The 16615-nt window shown below is 39.9% G+C and overlaps 1 long non-coding RNA gene across 1 annotated transcript in view; it reads left to right on the top strand.

Moving 5' to 3' along the window:
- The window catches only part of LOC150054787 (uncharacterized), a 68227-nt gene extending 61548 nt beyond the window's left edge, over window positions 1-6679 (top strand). Inside the window, exon 3 of the long non-coding RNA XR_016537659.1 lies at window positions 6566-6679. This is a non-coding gene — a long non-coding RNA (uncharacterized LOC150054787). The remainder of the gene's footprint in view (window positions 1-6565) is intronic.
- Window positions 6680-16615: the final 9936 nt, after the last annotated feature.

Below are 16615 nucleotides of genomic sequence, written 5' to 3'. Positions count from 1 at the left end.
GCTTTCCTTTTTTTGTGTTTTCTTATCTTCCTCTTTCCCGTTTCTTTCTTTTCCCCTCTCCCTCTTTTTCCTTCCTCTCATGGTTTCAGGATGGCTGCTATCGGTCTAGCATAACTACATCACAATGTGGTGGTCGCAGACAGCTCTAATATTTCCTATCTTTTAGGAAGATTCTTAGCTAAATAGAGTGAATTTATTACCAGCTTCCCATATCCAGAACATGACTGTCCATAAATGAACCACAGCATATAGGATCAATTTTACCTGGGTGAATTGATATCAATTATGATTGTTACTCTGATGTAGGAACTGGAATACTGTGACTGAACCTAACTTCCTTTATCCTGTTGCTGAACACCATTAGATTTTTTTCAGTAGGAAAAAAATGTGAACAGTAGCTATTGAAGAAAGAACTAGCATGACATGCTAGAACTACTTAGAAGGGCAAGGCTATAGTATAGTTATACTCAGGAATAGCTCTATATAGAATAATATGAAATAAAATTCTCCTGAAGAGCAGAACTTGAGCCTTGCATCTGGTCATTCATTTTGCCTGGAGGTAGAGATGGCCTGTAGTGCATGATTAGTGATTCATGAGTAATGAGTGACAGTTGGCCTAGAGGTCAAAAGTTGGGAAAAGAAAGTGGTGCTGAGGCTCAAAGTGATAGAGTGCTAGCCTTGAGCAAAAGAGCTGAGGAACAGTCCCCAGACTCTGAGATCAAGGCCCATGACACTCCTCCCCCGAAAAAAGAGTTGGGGACAAGTAAGGCTGGATTCTGGATAATAAGGGAATCTTGGGAAGAGATGTGTGAATTTGCAGATGGACTGCACAGCCTGGGTGGATTGTGAATTTTTCTGTGCCCATATGCGTGTTAAACCAGAGAACAACTATTGAAGAGAAAGCATCCAACAATCGGGTAGCATGAGTCCAGGACCTTTCAGCAGAAGATGAATCTAGGAGCCAAAAATGAGTTATGGCAGTGGTTTCTGCTAGTTTCTTGTCATTGTCTTCTGTACTGATCCAAGAACAATGTTTCTCCCTTCCATTTTGTAACTTGCACACAAATGCTTTAGAGCTCATATATTCCCCAAGGAGTCCCCTTTCTCTAGAGGTGAAACAAGAATTCCATTGAATTAGAAACAACTTGAGACTTCCATTGAACCTCACATGCCATGAGCCAATGTGAAAAGGAAAGAAAGATTATGACGCCTATACTTGCCCAGTGGGTCCTGATTGCTGTTTAGGATTGGGTTACCACTGTGTAAAGACAACAAGGAGTATGCAGAAGATTTTTTGGTGGTACATCTTAGTACTCTCAGAGCACACATTCCCAGTTTTAAAAGTGACTTACGCACTATAGCAAACCAGCATAAGTACAGATCCTTCAGGAATAAAGAATTGTGGCATCATAACTCCCCGAGTTCCTGCATCAGGACAAAGGGGCTATGCACAGGCAGTGGGAGAAGTTATTTACAAAACTTAGTTATGGCCATGCAACCAATTACAGAAATGCAGACGTGCATATTTTCTTAGTTTCTTGATTCTTGCTTTGATGTGTTCAAATTTATTAAACTAATCTCTTTTCCTCTTCCAATTGCCTTTTTATGGAATATAAAGTGTATCCATTGTAATTAGCCTATATTCTGGTATTTAAGATAGGAAGCATCCAAAAGGGATTATGACTGAACTAGGAAAAAGAATACATGTTGTTCAGATTTATATAAATTGACACAGGGCTATGTCCCACTTTGAGGTGAAAGTGAGCATGCATCTCCAGTTTTATAGGGAATGGTTGCAAAGCAGGAGCATGCTACACTTACTGCCTTTATTCAGAAATGAAATATAGGTGAAAGTCTTGTGTATGCATGCTGAGATAAGTAGTGTGCACGTTGTTTTTGGTTATCTGATGTCAACTTATCAGCCTTCCCACTTCTTGTAGTCTATCCTCTGTATTGGAAGTAAGCTTATGACTAAATTTCCCTTAAACTTCTGGAATTTTCCAGTGAGAAGAATTCATGCAAGCTTTGTAAGGCAGACTACAGGAAGAAATGATTATGCTTCCGAGGGAGTTACTCGCCAAGTTTGCGGGAATTTATAGGAACTTAACAGCAAGACCCCCAGAACCATTCTTTGCTGTAGTAGACTGAAAAAGGGAGTGGAAACTTCTAGAAGATGTTGAACATTCTGAAGGTTTCCTAGTGAGTACTTGAAACCTCAAGTGCTTCAAGCTGAGCTCGCTGGTGGAAATTCTCAGATCACCTTCTCTCTCTCAGCTTTTCTGTTTGGTAAGTCCCCAGTGCTTTATGTGAAAAAAAATCTTTCAATTTGAGAATACAATTCTAATATTGAGAATACAATTCTAATATTGGATATTTTAAAGGATATAAAAATTGTCATTGTTGTACCAACATGGATACTTTGCATTTTGTGTTTGTCTAGGTACGTATGTATGTATACACATACACACAATAAGAGAGATGTCTCCCTTATAAATTCTAAAGTGAATATATCATCACTGCGAGAGATGATGAATCATATAGAGATAGAGGAAAATAATCCTGCCATTACTTCAGCTATTTTCTATAATTTCTTAGTTCTAACCATCATTAAAATTTTAGAAAGTGTCTGTTTTGTACCCTCCACTATTTTCTGCAGACATAAACATCTCTACTTCTTCAAAAATTATGAAAAATGTAATTATACCATCTATGTTTTGCTAAGGTCTAGATGTAACAACACGTTGTAGACATGCTTCCAAGCATGGGCATAAGATGAGACTACTCATGTTTTCATTCTTATTAACCTTCTTTGAACGGGAAGATCATATTCCACTTAACCATATTTACCATTGTGGGCATTCAGCTTATCTCTCATTTTTCATTAGTGAAAATAATCCTGTAAACATGAATATTCCTTCTTTTGTGGTATTTCGGTTTGAACTCAGGGCCTTGAAGTTGCCAAGCACACACTCTAACCCTAGAGCCATGCCCATAGCCTTCAATGAATATATCTTATCTATAAATATGTTCATTCTCTATGAGCATTTAGAAGAAAGATACTTAGAAGTAGACTTGTTGGACTAGAGAAGTTGCATGTATGACATTGTGAATATATTGATCAACTGTCTGAAGGGAATCTGCTCAGTAAAGATAATTGCAATCTTTCAAGTAAGTCTGAAATAATGTAGTAGGGTTCCTTTCAAGACCAAAGAGGATAATTTTGAATTTGACATCTAATCCTCAGCCAGTAGCAGACAACCTCTTAACTGTGAGTATATTTATAAGGAAACTAATTTCGAAGACGTTACAGTGCCAAGAAGTCATCTCATTTCCCTGAAGGCTAAAAAGTTCCCAGGAAAAATGAAAACGAGCTTTGCCCTGCCTTAAATATACCCACATTTGTTTGGTGGTTTCTGCCCAGTGACCACATTCTCTATCATTTTCTAGAATGCATTATGATCTGCGACTGTACTACTACAGATGCATGCCAGCTCCTTATTTTCACTTACACTGAACCATTCTTGAGACCTTTACTACTCAAAGGGCCTTTAGATTTCTCAGCTGGCTTATTGGAGAAGTGATCTGAACACTTAAGACAGAAACTTATTAGTTACGAGTGGGGAGAGTTCAGTTCAGGTGCTACTGGAAACCTATCTGAACTTGCCAGATCCTTTGGGGATGGAAAATATGAGCCAAGAATCTCATTAGTTGACCTCATTTTTCTTATTAGGTACTTGAGGGTTCTCAGTGGAGTCTGGGAGAGAACTTTCAAACACTTAGGCTGGGCCAGGGTTTATATAGATTATCTAAATTGGTCCTCACAATAACTTAGTAAGGTAGTTGATTATATTCACTGTTTATTTCTATAAAGAAATTTTAACAGAGGACATATCATGGGTCAACAGGGGACTCATTGTGGATCATCTAGGATTCAGTGTTTGATCAGAACCTACACACTTCCTCCTGACTTACCTTGCTTCCTGTACCTCGCTGGAATTGTCCCATGGGATAGAAATGATGAAATACAGGACCAACATTTGTAGTTTACATTTGTCCTCATCTCTCTTGCTTAAGTAAAACATTATTTCCCTTGAATAAATTACGTTAATCTTCTAAATAATCACTGTAATCAGTTAAATGAACATCAGAAATTCATGCACTAATAACTTGTTCATTTAAAGTAGACTTTTTCAACATTGTTGACTTTTTGGACTAGATAAATCTTTGCTATAGAGGGGCAGACATCCTGTGCAGTGCAACACATTTAATTGTCCTCCTGTCTCTCACTGTTTGGAGCTAGTAGCCCCTACTCAATTGTAGCAATAAAAAAAAATCTGGATTTCGCTCCTGTTTGAGAGCCACTGATTATAAGGGAGGTCAAGAAATCAGGAAACAAAAACTAGAGCCGTTCTTCCCAGCCCAAGTAAAATCAGCTTATGGTGCGGTACTTAAATGTATCAGGCACAGGTCTACGTGCAGAAAAACAGGCTTACATTCACTTGTTAAGTATAAGTAGGAAAGATATCTGTGTAGTTAGAGAAAAAAGAAAATACAAAGGTGTTAATGTTATGAGGCCTCTGGGTTGAAAAAGTTGAAATTAGAACTTCAGCTTTATCCGAATCTAAATCACAAATCTCTCAGAGAACTAAATTTAGAAACTAAATAGTTTCCGTTTCTAATTATTGAGTTATTAGAAATACTTTGACAAGTTGGTTGGCATAAATGTAAAGTTACTCATGTGTCTGGAATTCAGTCCCCTGGATCAAGCCTGGGAATTTTACATGTTATGGCTTTGAATGAGGTAGCGGTGGGATTGCATCATGGAATTGGAAGAGTACTGGATTGGGAGTCCAGATCTGACTTCTGAATTCTGTCCCTTCTAAGCTATATGCCCTGGGACAAGTCACAAGAACTATCTAAGGCCTAGTTATAAAAGCAAAGCCCAAACCTGATGGCATCTTCTTTGCCTAAATGAAAATAGGTTATCTTTTTTGTCTGAGTGACCTCTGTGTGCTTGCTGCCATGCATACCCTTTGCCACTTCTTCAACACTGTCTTCTGTTGTCAGTTTGGCAAGGATGTGTTGCTAATCTCAGGAGGAAGCAGAGACCTAGGGACCTACATAGCCCCACCAATCAACAGACCATTCTAGAATCTCTAGAGTAGCTGCAGGCAAGAGCAGCTGACATGGAAGCTGTGTGAGCAACAGAGCTGGTGGGTGGCTGAGATGGTCCTGTAGGGTGACACTCCACCATGGTGACTGTGGGTAACTGACAAAGCATGGTACATAATCATCCCAGGAAAAAGGCATCTTGTTTCTTTAGGAAAAGGCTTTTATGGCCTCTCTCCAAGTGTGGGAGTTTCAGGAAATAGAAGGAGATGACAACATCAGAAAACCTTTTAGATCTTGAAAGAGAGAAGATTTTTTTTTTGAGATTCTTCTGAGGGGGAGCCTCAGAGAAAGAAGGTGGAGGGCAGAGAAGAAAGAGGGGGAGGATTTGAGAGAGAGTGTAAAATGTCAAAATGGAGGTTGACCTACCTAACACTCTGCTCTGTGGTGTGTTCCTCAAGAGGACCAGAGGACTTTCCATTTGTAAGACAGGAAAATTTGGTTTCTATTGTTGTTCTGTGGGCAGATGCCATTCAAACCTCAAGTTAAAGTCAGACGTAGGTAGTTTTCATATACTCCCCCATCCCAACTCCCAGATAGATATGAAAAAGGTTAGACTCGTGTCCTAACCTGACCTGTCCTTCCAGACCACTCCCTCTCCTCATGTCCCAGCTACTGGGGCATACTTCAATTTCCAAACTCTTTCCTGAAACCTTCTACCCCTCTCCTGTAGACAGACTTACCTGGGTGGCTTTTGTTTGAGTTACCTCTGAACCTGCGTATTGAATCTCAGTGGTGGGGTTTGGAGATGGGATCTGAAGGCTTTCTCTCTCCACTCGCCCTCAATGAGATGCCTAGTGGTAAACTATCTGTCTTTTTTTCTTAGCTCTCACAGCCACTGCTTGATGGATCATAGTACTCCGTCCATTACAGTTTGTGGCTGTCTTCTGTCATTCAGAACTCCAGAAGGATAGAGTCTATCTGTGCTGCTTGGATGCCTGATTCATATTTAGGCAGTCAATGAAATTTGGCAGTCATACTCAGTAGACACTATGTTGGGAATGAACTATTTAAGTTGGGGGAAGGGACAAAAATGGATGAAAACAAGGAAAGAGGTAACACTGTGCAAAAAGAAATGTACTCAATGCCTGACCTATGTGACTGTGACCATTCTGTACATGACTTTTCCAATTAAATTATTTTTTAAATGAGAGAACTGAAACAACAACAACAACAAAACCATTTCATGGTAGTGGATTCTGTTGTTTGTTTGCCCATCATGGGAAAGATATGATCTACTAAGAGCTAGATGTAGAGAAGAGACAGGATATTTGCACGCATGCATACGCACGCGTCTACACACACATGCATGCCCACACGCACACACACATATGCATAAGCACAAGAGAGTACTGTACTGAGTGTTTATGACTAAAGAAGCTTTTCATGCACACAGGTAAACCTGGAAGTCTGGGAGACCCAGAAATATCGTGAAACAAATAAGGACCTGGCCAACGTTTGCATTTGAAAAGTGAGGACCTTGGGGCTTAGACTACATGACTGCCACATCCCTTCCAGCCACAGAATTCCTGAGAGCACTTCAGCAGGTAAGCATAGATGAGGGGGATTTTTATGCATCAAGAGAAGATAGAAAAGTGAGGACTGGTGAGCCAACTCCTCCTTTTCCTAGATTGTGAGAGCTGAGAGCCTCTGGCCAGATGGTGAGCCCTCAAACCCTCCACAGGTCTGTCCATGATGGATAAACTGGCTCCTTTATTTGCCTGGTGCTCAGTGATTCCCTTTGTAAATGAAAAGAAAATTCGATGCATGCTAAATGGTGGGAATGCATTTGTAGCTTAAATATGTGATATTTAACTATGATGAATTACCCAGGCTAACGAAAGGTTGACAAACCTCAACTGTGCGTCCCACGCTCTGAAATAAAATAGAAATCAATGAAGCAGCTAAATGCCCCCTTAAATGCCAATCCCCTTTTCAGACTAAACTCCTTTCTAATTCTTTCATGGAAATCAATGGAAGGATTCTTCATTACATATTCATTTTCTGAATCCATTTTGCTCATTAGGTTGAAATAAGGGGTAGGTGAGGGTTTATTAGGGAGTGAGCATATCTGATAAGCATTAAATTACTTCTGATGGCTTTATGTATTTAACAGAGTTAGCAAATTAGCTCAGACTTTGATCTAATGGAGCCGATGTTGATGAGACTGTGGATTTAACCCTGCATTAAACAGAACACTGACCTGGGAGCAAGGGTGAGGAGTAACGAGTTATTCTTCACTCCTTTCTCTTGTCCTTGGAAATATTTCTCTTGTTCCTCCTTTCACTAATTGCCTCTGTATAGTTGCCTCCTCAGTAATTGTTATCTGCAGTCCTGTCCCTTTTAATATCAATCTTTGGGCTCTGAATGCCTTTTGTAAAGTTGCACCCGGCTGTGTGTGCTTCATATAATCTACAAATCTGATTATGACTCCCTTCTTACCTGTTATTTTTTCCTCCCAGATGTGTCTGTTTCTGACCCTGGTCCCTCATTCTCCTCGTGCTGTAGGTTTAAAACATTATTTTTCAAACAGCTGTTTCCAATTATGGCTGTATTGCTTTTATTGTATTGCCTGACTCAACAAGAAATGCTTTTGCATGTTCTCAGAGAGGAGAGAACTAGACTCTAGGTTAGGTGCTAGCGCTACTAGACCAAGAGGAAGCTTCCTGCTCTTAGAAAAACACAGTCAGATCATGAGTTCAGGATGTCAACAGATAAGCCTAATGGAATATGCAAAACTTATTTACAAACCACAAAAAGGCCATCTCAGGGCAGAAATGAGAAGTGAACAAGGGCTTTAGAATGAGGTAGCGGTACATTTTGGCTGGAACAATGAGGTAAGGTTGCCAGGGGTTAGTAATGAAGATGCAGGATGGCAGGATGGTGTTGTTACTTTTTTCCTGCCCTTAATCCTGTGACTATAGGAGGAAACTTTGCACCTCTGGTTATCTCTGCAGTACACCTAATGGGAATGCAGGTTGATGGGATCCCAAGATGCGCTATCTTTAAGCCAACATAAATCACAAGATAGATACATGAGGTGACAATGTGGATGCCCCACACTTGTAGGTTGAAAGCTTGGTCCCAAAGTTCAGTAGTGTTAAGAAGGGAGGTGAGGGATCTAACTTTATCAATGGATCAGTCATTGCGGATTTGTGGCTTAACGAACAAGTGGGAAGAGGAGAAACACGTAGGATGTAGATCCTTGTTGGAGAAAGCACATCACCCTGGGGGTCACGTCCTGGAAGGTCGTATCTTGTTCCTCAGTCCCTTCCTCAATCTTTCTTTGCTGCTTGGGTGTCATGAAGGGAGCAGTGTTTCTCCCCACCGAACCCACCATTACGTTCTGTCTGAGCACAAGCAGAGCAGCCATCCACCAAGCAGACTGACAGCAGAATGAACATTTCTTTCTTTTCAGTGGATGGTCTCAGGTACTTCGGTCACAGCAATGGAAAGCTAACCCACTCACCGGTGTACCAGTGTTCTGTCAAGACATGAACATTGTACCTGGAAACTTCCTAACCAAGAGTGTTATTTACAAGAGTGAGGTGCACCATAGTATAAGAACTGCCCAGGGGTAATGACCAATGTATAGCAAAAGCAGGAAACTCTTAACACCCCATATCTGAAGGTACAATCACAGGAAGCAGGGCCTAATGACATGACAGTTCACAGACGGCACAAGTGCAGCTATCACAACCTTTCCTGGGCCAGAATGGTGGGGAGATGAGAGGCACAAAGGGGTCTCAATTGTCCTATCCCTCTCATTTCCTGCCTCCCATCTCCTTTGTATATCTCACTGGGCAGAAGTCAGCCTGCAAAGGGTCATATGCTACAAAAAGTCAATTTTCCAGCACAGGAAGACTCAAAAAGAATGGATCTCATGGAAGAGATGGTGATGAAGAACAACCAACACTCAAAGGATACTTGTACCAAAAGCAAAGAAACCCCAGCTTTCAGCTCTGTCTCAGTCATCATTTCCTGGGAGAGTGTTCCCGCTGTAGTTTCTAAAAGTAAAACAGAGTATAAAAAAGCCGGAGGAAATAGAGGTATATGCAATAATTTGGAGCAAAAAGAGGACTTTTATTGTTCTCAATTGACTTTTGCTTCTATTAGAGAGAATGAAAAAAACAAGGAAGAAAATGATCATCTCACAGTTACATAGCAAGGATGATTGGTTGTCTGCTCCGTGACTATTTGTCATTCACTCTTAGAATACCATCCTGATTTAGTTAGTAAGGCAGTGGGCTCAGCACACTCTATCTTGCTTCAAACAGGACTATAAGCTGTTAGATGAAGTAATTGTATGGCCTCACAATGGGCCCCTTCCAAGAGTGTTTCAAGAGGCCAGCTCAACTGAAAGGGAATTTCTTTTTTCACTCTCTGCTCTTACATTACATCCTGCCTGGAATATTGGATGTGTCTACTTTATGACCACGATGGTGAAAACTATGGGTTATGGAGGAGACTCTTCCTATGAGCCAAACACAAATTCTAATGGCCACCCATGTTAATATGAGTCAGATTTTCCTAATCTCTCAGCAGGACAGGGAACTTGACAGCAAAAGTAATGTTTCTTTACCTAATCATTCTTAACATGTAGCAGATCCTTGTTTATAGTTTTTCCTTGTTAGCACAGTCTAATAGTAATTCCTTCTGCATCACTCTGCTTAGTGATTTATGGGACAAGTGCAATATTTTGAACTAAAAACTGGGATTCTTATGACAGAACGTGCAAAGAGAAAATTAATACAAAAAAATGGAATACTCAAATTAAAGCTATAACAGAAACAGAGTAGCTATCCCCAGACAGTTCATAAGTCACATCCCCCACATAAAGATTATGACCTCGCTGGTTTTGTAAAGTCCTGGTGAATCTCTTGTCTAGGGATCACAAACTTCTAGTCCAGAGGCCACATCCAGATGGATGCTTATGTTTAGTTTTGTTTTCTTTGGTGAATAAAATACTTTTTAGAAATGCAGTGATGATCAATCATTTTATGGTGCTTTGTGTTTTCATGGCAGCAGCTGGTGTGGATCCTGTCTAGAAAAGGTTGTTCACTCTTGCTCCTGTCTGACATGGCTGCTTCTTTTGTTGGACCCTGTGTTTCTCTTTGAAGTTTAGATATGATGGATATGGTTTGGTAGCTTATAAACAGAAGTATGACTATTAGTAGAATTTGATTTTTACCACTTGATTCTCTGCCTCCCTCCGCCCCCCGCCATTCTCCTTTAGGAGTGTAGTGGAGCATTTTGAGTCAATTAGTTACAATGCCAACAATGTCTTAGGAGTTACTGCAGTTGTAATTGAAAATCATTCATAACTACATTTCAGGGATTTTTGAGAAATGGATTATTTAGATAAGCTTAGGCTATGCCGTTGCCTGGAGGCAATATATTTGAAGGCTGTCATTGTCGACACAGGAACAGTGTTGGGACAGATGTACTTATAGTGGTGAGGGAGGGGAAACACTGCAGAATCAGTGGGCATAGGGGTTCTTTGTAGAAGCTAGCACATATAGGATTGGAACTACAATATGTCTCTAACTTATTCCAGTTTACGGTACTAGAAGTGACTGAGCTCTGAACTGGAACATGATCCAGATGATACCTTTTGAGTGGCAAAGCATTCAAGATCTATTGGTTAATTTGAAAGTCTCAAAGGTGGTTCTACACTGACTATCCATGTTACCTTGGGCAAGTTACTTAACTTCTCTGTGCTTGGTTCTTTTTGACAAGTTCATGTAGGAAAAAATAACAGTATCTAATTACTGGGGTTATTGGAATGATCAACCAGTTCAGAACGCATAAGTATAGAGTCATTTCACATGTTTTTTATGTACTTAGATGTAGATATCTACATATATATTCTAAAATATACATAGTGATATATATGTGTATACATACAAATATGTATACATATTCATATACACATATATCTTACTTAGGACATAGCTTGGCATATTTAAACAGCCAACTATTAGCTGTTATTGTTATTGTTTGAATAAATCTCTTCTTTTTTATGTCTTCAGGTCTCTAGTTTCCTTGGTAGCTCATAAAGCCATCCTGCTATCAGGCAATGTAAGATTGCCCAAGAACTTTCATTAGACAATGTGGGATATTTCATATATTATTTATTTCAGCATTAGAAACTCAATCAAGTGTATCCTGCAAAGCAAAATCATGTTATGGGTGTCCCCTCCCAATTTAAAAAAAATTATGACTGTGTGTTTATAAAGTTGAGTGTATATCTATTCATTAAATGAACCTGCAGTTTCAGTTAACTTGGGGAATAGAATATTGATTTAAACCATACTTTAGGAGGCTTATCTATCACTCTGAACAAATAAAAACTTATATGAGATTGGATTTCATTGCATGAGACAGGAAAAAACATACTCTACTGAATACGGCTTGTTGTTGTAAGGCCAAATTCTAGAGGTATCATCAATATATCAGATTCCTGCTTTCACTTTTTAATGACCTCTGTCAACTCTGATAAAGATACCCCCACTTTTATTGAAGGAGAATTTACCTTGTCCCCCATTTAAAAAAAACAAACATGGTATATGCCTTCAGCCTGTCACTATCCTAGCATTGACTTATCCACCTTCTAGATGTGTTAGTATTGGAGAATTGATATATTTCTTTAAATAATGGCTTTTTTTGTCTTTCTTTGGCTGTAGAACTTTGCTTTCTCTATATGGAATTCAACTCATTTTAAACTTACATGAAGAAGAAAAACATTGTAAATTTACAAATACTGAGATCACAGGCTCTGTAATGCTCCGTCTTCTTTCTTTGAGTCTTATGGCTAGATCGTCGAGAGAAGAATCCTTCTTCAAATGTCTCTAGTTTTAGACTCTGGTAGTTCTCTGAAGATTTCAGGTTGCCTTTAGTCTTTTTGTCATTCATTCCTTCATAGCAGAGTCCCACAGTCTAGGCCTATGAAGCCAGACACTCATTTCCTATCATCTTCCCAAATTGGAAGTGACTGCATAGCTTACTTCTGTCTTCATGTGCAGTGAGGAAAAGTAAGGTCAGGGCCTTCCCTCTTTCTGTTGGGTAGAATGCAGCAGCCAGTGAGACATTATACTACGGTCCATTGAGGTTGTAAAGCAACTAGCAGAAAGAGCCTGCTTCCCCAGCATTGTAGAGTAGATTCAACAGTCCCAGTCTCTGTAAGCCCAAACTATCCCAGAAATGAGAATGAAAGCATTGTGTGGAGTCTATATGTACATATATATATGTATATATGCATACATATATATATATTCTTACTAATATGGAATGTAAAATCTAGATATTGACTTTACCACAATTAGATTCCAAATAGGACAACCACCAATGTTGGCACTATTTGGTATGGCATAGCAAAGTCATAGCCAATGGCTTCTCAGAAGACAGTCATGGTGTCCTCAGAGCCTGTGGACTCCTGCTGAACTAGATGGAAAAACAAGAAGCTGGTGTGAGTTGGAGGACTTCCTGGTGTTTGTAAACTCTCCGAAGAGATGAACTCAGACAGACAGGGAAGTAACAATAGCAAGAGCTGTTACAGCAGTCTCAGTTTTTCTCAGAGGCTTGCTTACGTGATTTGGCTAGAGAATGGGAGCCATCCCAGCTGCAAAATAACACCTCAGGCATCATGTTTCCATCTCAAGCTTGTGTTTCAGATTGTCACCAGGGATGCACCATAAAGAAGAAGAGATTACTGAGAAAGAAACAGAGGCCAAAAAATATAAGAATTTTCACTCACAAAAGAGATCTACATGAGATGTGCGGGCGTGGTTACTTATACTTGGAAGTATTTGGGAGAAAATGCATCTTGATTTTGGAGGAAATAGTATATGCAAATGAAATACAATATGAGATATATGTGATTGCTATACTAATCCCAAGCTTTCCTATGTGCACTCCAAAGAAATAAGTTTGTGTAGCCCTCAGAGAGAAATTCTGTTCAGTATTCATTCCATCCAAGTGCACAGAGACTAAGAGACAAGACATTTCTCCTAGAAAATTAGGAGTGGTTAGAGAGGCTATCATTGACACTGTTTCACTGACCAGCAGGAGGTGTGGGGGGTAATCACAGCGAAAAAAGGACCTGCCATGTTTTACATTCCCATCTTTTCTTAATGGGAATTCCCAATACAATTTGGAGAATTCTTCAGTCATGTGGTCATAAAGGCAAGAGCTTGTAGACTTAGGTTTTGCTTGTCAGACCTAATTAGAAAAAGAGGTAAGGGCCACCCTCACTGAATCTCAGCCGCCTGTGGAAATTGGGCCTGGCATTAGGTTGATTCCTTTCTGCATACATGGAGGGCCTGGAAAGGAGATTATATATGGGTTAGTAAATAGCAAAGCTGGATCAGGGAATGTAGTTTCTTGCAATTCCTCTTTTTACTTCTTTTAAAGGGTAGAATTCCTGTGATTTACCCAAGAGAATGGCTTCTCTTTTCATCCCTTCCATGTGGCATTTTGACTGCTTGCCTAAATTCTAGCCAATGACGTTTGAGTGAGAAGTCTTAATGTTAATTCTTTGTTGAGGTAGTGAAATAATTGCTTAATATGCTTAAACTGACCTGATCTTCCCTTTGACTTCCCTGTCTCCATTCCTGATAATCCGGAATATAAACATGATAGAAGGAGCTGGAGCATGAGATAGCATCTGCATGTCCTAGATACCAAATTACCAGATAAATAGATTCCTGACTACCTGGCAGTAAGGAGTCCCTATATAGCCCTGGATTATTCTGTATGAACACTTAAGCATAAACAATATAAACCATCCTGTTAGAGTCACTTTTATCTTGGCCTTGTTTCAGTGACTGATATGATCCCCTAACTAGTGCAACAGGACACTTATTTCTTCTGGAATGAAGATCTGACGTGCTGACAGCTTCTCCTTCAGTTTGGAACTATGAGAACATTAATTTGGTGTTCTGAGATTCTTCTGTCTGCCCTCTGATTGCTACACTGCATGCACCACCTCCTCTCACAACTTCCATTACTGTGGGAAGGTCGCTTGTCCCCTTGTTGCTGTACTTCAACTCACAGCCCTTGCCTGATGAGTTGGAGTCCAGACTGTTCTTTCTCCTCCATTTTCCTAATAGATGTCATTCCTGGTTCTTCTCTGTGTGATCTTATACAAGTTACTGAGGCACTGTAATCCTAACTCTTAATTGTACCAACTGTAATTTTATTTTTTTGTAGTGAATTATTATAGTGAGCTCTAGGCAAATGTTGGATAGTTATCAGTAGTTTTAGTTTATTATTATAACTTTGCATTTCACCAGATTTGTCCTTTACCAATTTTGAAAGTCTTTCTGTTACCCTAGATGCCTAGATCCCCCCAAAGTATTGATAGAAATAATGATAATGATGGGACAAACACCTGAGAGAGAAGTAAAGGCAGAAAAGAAGTTGACATTCTCACAATGAGTACTATTAAATCTCAACTCCAGTCTAGGCTTTGTAAATAGGGACTTATATTAAGGTAGGGTGATGATTCATTGAAGAAGTCAGTAATTTGGTTTGGGTAACCAACAGTGTTCTGAGTCCCAGATTCTATTTACAGTATTTTAGTAGTTAATGCTCTTTCTGGCTTTCCACTCTGACCCTAGGGAATGTATTTGATTGTACCAATCACAAAAACGATGTTGTTTGTCATGGAGGCAACCAACATTCATTGAAGACTCTTCTGTTCTCTTGACAGACATCGTTCCCTAGTCATTGCAGTACAATGTAGTTTCCCAACTCTGCTCTCACTGTTGAAACCCAGCTTCTGGGACCTATGAGATCTCAAAGAAAGTCATGCAACCTCACACAGTGAAGTTTTTTAAAGAAAACAGATTGTAGGTGATGAAACTGACTTTCCGAGGTGTTGAATGTGTTTATCTACTGGCTCCAGTCAGCTGCCCAGTAAATAGTCCAAATATACTTTTCTAAATTAAAGGGAGAGGATTTGATTCTTAATGGAGATACTTGGCTGGTGGTGACATTTGATTTGGAAAGTGTCCCCTGGGCTTAAGGACAGAGGCAGGGTACAAACTGCAGCTGCTGTGGAACATGTAGCATCTTAGGGACAAGGGCTTCAGGGACAGCATTCAGAAGAGAGCAGGGCAGAATTCAAGTTAAAAGCTCCCTCAAATGGCCAGGAATTGAAAAGCTATGAAGTGAGAAGGATGGTAAAAATACTCTCTTGAGATAAAGGGAGGGTCATTCAGACAGTGAAGGAGATCATTAGAATAGACTGGGAGACAGTAGCTGTGGAATTGGGAAGAGTAAAGCAATGTCAGTATTGATAGATTCTCCGTCTGCGTTTCTCCTTGACTGAAGCATGGATAAGCAGAGCTGGGGAAGATGAAGCAGGGAGATCAGATTTGGCCAGCGTCATCTTGGCCATATGGTGGTGGATGGTAGGGTCTGGCATCTTGTCTGCACGGTGCCTCCCAAGTGATGGATGTGCCTAAATCCCTGGAGTCAGGGAAGGATACTTGGAAAACAGGTTACTAATTCTGTCAAGGCAGTGCCGGGCACTGGGAATTTCCTATAATCTTGGCTCCTGACCAGCTAGTTAAGCTCAGACCAGCTCAGTAATGAGCAGGCAATGCCTCCTGTCTCCTTGTTCATGTCTCCGTGTCTCTTGGTTAACATGGCATCCCATTTCAGCTCCCCGTTGAATCTGATCTGGTTTGTTGGCATTGTATTTCTGTTCTTTCTTCCCTCCCTGGCTCTCATGGCTCAGTTTTGTAACAGTGTTAAGTGCATTCGCTGAACTGCAGATCTTTGTGACAGGAGCCCACCTGCAGACCACCAGTACTCCTGTACAGGCTCCGAATTTGACCTCTCAAAATGTGGCTTCTCTGTTTTCTTGACATAGAACAACAGTGAAGCACTCCACAAACAGCCATTGCTCTTCAGTTTAATTGATTATAGAATATAAGGCAAAATGAGTGACAGTCTTTACAGGATATCTCTCTTTCATTCATGTTAGCCTTATGTATTTCTCATCTAATACCTTAAAACTTGAAGGTTGTTAATCATGACATGAGTCTAATTACAGAATTTGTCATTTCCCATACTCACTTTTTTATTTGTAAGCAAATGTTTTCTTAGAAATCAGTAAGAACCATGGACTTATGATAAAAGGTAGAATTAGGCTCAAAAAATTTCCAAGCAAGTTCACATAGAATGATATTTTGAGAACCCACAGTGTGACCATGATAATTTGTCTTGATTTTCTGCTTTGTCCTTTTCCCTCTTACCAAAAGATATTAGGAATGAAAATTTTAAGTTCAAAACCTTTTTATGTAGTTTTTAAAGGTAGGCCCCTGCCTTCAAGGCAGGTAACAGAGAGCCTAGGTTTTACAAGTACTGTCTTGGTGGTTGGACACAGATTTCTTATAAGCACCTAGGAGCATCATCATATTCAAAGTCTTCCCTCGCT

The sequence above is a fragment of the Megascapheus bottae genome, chromosome 14 (genome assembly GCF_031878675.1).
Source record: "Megascapheus bottae isolate mThoBot1 chromosome 14, mThoBot2.hap1, whole genome shotgun sequence".
NCBI classification, from domain to species: domain Eukaryota; kingdom Metazoa; phylum Chordata; class Mammalia; order Rodentia; family Geomyidae; genus Megascapheus; species Megascapheus bottae.
This window is presented reverse-complemented; position numbering and strand designations above follow the sequence as displayed.